Source organism: Lipotes vexillifer, unplaced genomic scaffold (assembly GCF_000442215.2).
Source record: "Lipotes vexillifer unplaced genomic scaffold, Lipotes_vexillifer_v1.1 scaffold109, whole genome shotgun sequence".
In the NCBI taxonomy this organism is placed as follows: Eukaryota; Metazoa; Chordata; class Mammalia; order Artiodactyla; family Lipotidae; genus Lipotes; species Lipotes vexillifer.
Genome location: NW_006790015.1, coordinates 159264 through 163951, shown reverse-complemented (window position 1 = coordinate 163951; position 4688 = coordinate 159264).

The window sequence follows — 4688 nt, the reverse complement described above, 5'->3', positions numbered from 1 at the left end:
AAAGAGTGTTCCAAGCGGAAGAAAGAATCAGAGCAAAGGCCCTATTGTGGGACTGTACCTCCTGTGTTCAAGGAATTGTGTGTGGGGAAACAGCGAAAGAGGGAAAGAAAAGTAGCCAATACAGCAAGTCCCCAAAGATTAGAAAAGGCAGTGATATACAAAACAAGCCAAGGGGTTAGCTCAAGTCAGAGAGAGTAACCTTTCCCTTGAGACTGGAGGAAAGAGGGTAAGAAAGAAGGCAGAATGTGAGCGTTTGGCGTGGGGTGGGGGACAGCAGAGCCAAGGACCTCACTATGGAGAGCGAGGGTAGTCTGAATTGTTTTCTAATTATGGTAGGAAGGAAGGCATCAGAAGTTTTCAGTATTTTCTCAGATAAGATGCCTGCTTGGTACATGATTATGTGATGAAGCAAATGAGGCTGTTCTGGCTCCTGCAGAATTATTTCATGCTAATACAGCAGGCAAGATTGTCAAAGCAGGTACTGCTGTGGTTGGTATTCAGAGTTGCTGTATCCAAGGAATGTATTTTCTCAGAAAAATAAAATCAAATGAGGACTTGCTTTTAACTTCAGAGAAGAGAAAATTAGATCAAACCTATCAATTCATTCCATGTCAGAAGGCTATAAAGATTTATGGGCACAGGGAGATCAGCTCGGGGCTCTGTGACCACCTAGAGGGGTGGGGTAGGGAGGGTGGGAGGGAGACCGCAGAGGGAGGAGATATGGGGATATATGTATACGTATAGCTGATTCACTTTGTTATACAGCAGAAACTAACACAACATTGTAAAGCAATTATACTCCAATAAAGATGTTAAAAAAAAAAAAAGGCAGAGAAGTTTGTAAGCAAAGGAAGGGGAAGTGGGGGAATTCACGCCTTTTCTTTCCTATGAGGCTATAGGTAAGGTTTATGCCAAGTATGGGGCAGTGAGGAGGCCTAACTAAAACGGTCAAGATTTTTGAAAAGCCAGTGTGGAGAACGGGGGAGGGAACTGAGCAGAAATGCTTTGACAGACACCAAAGACAGACTCAGGGGAAACCTAAGAATACACATCACCTGTGGTACCAATCCCCAGCACTGTGTGAGGTTTCTCCATGACACAGAGTAAAAAAGGGAGGCTACGGATGATAGGAATGATGCAAGGCTGGCATCGGCACGGTGGGTCTTGCAGAGCAATAAAGAAGAATTAAAAACTTCAAGTGCTAGTAAGAAAATGGCTGAGACAATGCACCCAGAAATCACAGTGGAGAAAAGGAAGACAAAGAAGTAAAATCTGAAAGGGGCCAATGGACCAAAGACTTGAGGTGGGAGAACAAACAGCAAGAGACTACTAAAGTGAGAGCTGTAAATTATCATAGTTGAAGATCTGAAGGTGATGACATGTTAGAAGATATGGTCACAATACTGAATTACTGGAACAGAATGAAGCCAACGTTTGCTTGAGCTGAAGTCAAGGAATTTTAAAGTTAAGAGTAGTTATAAAAGAAGATCAGCATAGTGGTCACTTACTACTTCTAGTGACCCTGGGGAAGTCATTTAGCCTCTGTCTCAGTTTCTTCATCTGTAAAATGAGGATAATTGTATCTATTTTATATGGTTGTTATAAAGATTAAGTTAGTGAGTAAATATAAAGTGGTTAGAAAAGAGGCTGGCACATAGAAAGAGCTCAATATGAGTAAGCTATTTTATTATTATTGTTGTTGTGGTTGTTTATACAGTCACGGACATCTGCCAGGATGATGTCAGAAATTCGGATGGAAGGGAGAAGTAAGCCAAGTCGTCAAACAGAGCAATGGTAGGTGATGGTGTAGTTGAATGATACACTTTGGCGTAAAAAATGTGATATCATATGTAAAAAAATTCTAAAATCTACCAGACATTTACAATCTTGTGACTTAAAACATATATACAAACCACTACAAAACAATAACAAAAGTACCAATCGAGTATTAGATAGTTAAGTATTATATGGCAATACAGAGAGGGAAGAGGCTCTGACTGAAAATCATGGAAACCACCATGGCAAGGGCAGCAATACACTAAACTGTACTAAAACAGAAAGGAGTTGGAGTTAACTTGATCTTACCATATCCATAGGCATATGGTAAAGTGAAACTTCCTTGAGAGTAAAGAACTAAATCTCTACACACACTCTTAATTAACTGGTAATGAATGTCGTAGAAGTGAGCATAAACGAATTACTGGGCCATTAATCCAAACGTCCAACTCAGAAGTCCAAAGAACCCTTGGCAGGTTTTTGCTATTACAGTCACATCTGTTTCATTTATCTTCTACTGATGAGCTGCACCAAAAAAAAGTTCTAAATATGTATTTATTCACACTCTTTTATGAACTCTAGAAATTCACCAGTATCTGTACCAACAAGGCCATCTTTTAAAGAGAACTACATGAAGTAGATATGCTATACCTTTCCCTTCAGAGCCTTGTGAAATTACATCACATCAGTTTACAAGACCAAAGGGATATGCTTACTCCTGGAAAAGACCTGCTGTGATCAGCAGCCTGGGAAGGGGGTTTACAAACAAGGCAGGGGCACTTTATTGTCCTTTACTTTGTACCCAGGACAAGACCAAAGCGGGATGTGAGCTAGAAAGCTTTGGCCTTGGAGAGACTCTGTTGGCACTCTTCTTGGCAGTTTATTCCCGGCACATATTCAAAGTGGGAAAGAGAAAAGAGAGAAAAAAGGAAAACTGCATTCATACCTGGTCTTGAAAAGGAAAGTTTGCTTAGAAGCTGTACTTAATTGGATAAACTTTGGAAAAAACATTCATCAGAGCACAGCTGCAGAGACTCACAAAATCTTGCCTCCAAATCAGACTCACAATCAGGTTTGATTTTACCAAATGCTGAAATTATGTTTAACCACAATTCTTCAGATCTTTTCTACTAATAAAGTCAATGTCAAAATTTAAATCTTAGAAATATTTCTTAATTGGGGCATGGAATTTAAAAACAGACATTCTGTATTTCTCGCATGTTAACACAATGCAAAAAACACTAATTTCTGTTGAAGCCATGTTTGATTCAACCAAGTTTTAAAAGGAAAACTTAATGATAAAATAAAAAATAAAGTGCTAAGACTTTTCTTAGAAAACCTTATCTGAAAATGTTTAAGCAGCTCAACTTTAGTTACAGGAATTTATTCATTAAGAAATGGAGTTTGAATGAAAGCGAAGGGCACAAAGAAGGCGGGCATGCCATTCTCCAGGACTTTTCCACATCTAGGATGTAGGAAAAGACAGATTTATAGGCTCACACTGAATTCTTATTGATCATATCCAGATCTTTTTTACAATGCCAACATGTGTGCAATCTTCATATTCCATCCTTAAACTATACATTACCAATTTCACTTGCCTCATAATCCAACAGCTATACCAAGTTAATTAGGGAGCATCACCTCGCTTCTTAGAGAACACAAGATTTTATTATGACTAAGCTAAGCTGACAAAATGCCAGCCTTTATATAAAATATCCACCATGATATCAGCTCTTAAGAGCTATTCAAATCCAATCACCATACTTTCACGGAGCTCAGACAGACCCACCTAAGACATAAAACATGTTCAGTATCAGCAGAACAGCTGCCTAGAACAGTAAGAGATATGTGAGCAAGGGATCTGTTGACAATCTAATTTCAGCTACCTCGAGATTCCACAAAGATGACAACCTGCGGCCTCAGAAATACTGATGCAAGCTTCTACCATCATCAGAATATTCCAGTTTACTTCACCTCTGCATACTGAGCTACTCTGAACATCTATCCACCCGACACAACATACTAATTCCAGGCCTCCATCCTGATAAATTGGCCTTAGCAATCCTCAGATCTGCCTCTGTACAAGTCAGGCAAGGCATCGTCATCCCTTCTGTGTCCATAGCCCTGGTCACAGAAGACGAACACAGAAACCCATCATTTCACCCCAACAAGAATGGAATCTTGAAGGCACTCTGCCCTGGAAGCTCAATTAGCAATTCACCAAGGAGAAAAAGTGATTTTGGAGTTCCATTCTGGTTTTAGGGCCCGGAATGTTTTGTGTGGCACGAACAATGACTGGCTCGCTGGAGCAACCTCCCAACCCCCCCAGTTTGGCTGTGGTGCGGCCCGTCACCCTGAAAGCTGCCAGGGCTGTCACTCGGTGCCTTCCAGCAACCGGACCTGGCTCCTAAAGGATTTGTCAGATCATCCTCCCAATATGGCTGCTAGAGTAATCCCGGGCTGCCTATCGCCGAGACCACACCAGCCTCCCCACGGCTGGCCAGCATCCAACAAGCCCCCTCCCTTCCCACCGCGCCCCTCCTCTCCAGTCCTTGCGCCATCGGCTCCCCCCTCCCACGCGATACCCGCTCCTGCCTTCAGCTGGCAAAAGGGCCCAACCACATTCCTAGCCGAAGCCCCGATGCCAACCAAAACCGGAGAGGGGATGGGGGGAAATAAGAAAGGGTAGCTTCAAGACGGAGCAGAGCCGCAATATGCGCAGAGAGCGCGGAGAACGGGCCGACAGCGGCGGCTCGGCTGACCTCTGGGCACGGCCGGAGCCTGGCGGCTCAGGGGTAGCGGAGGGCTGGTGCGGGGCGCTGCGGGGGACCCGGCAGGCCGCTGGACCCAAGCCCGGGGCTCGCGGGGACGGTCCCCCACCCCCGAGGCCAAGGCTCCCCAACCCCGCC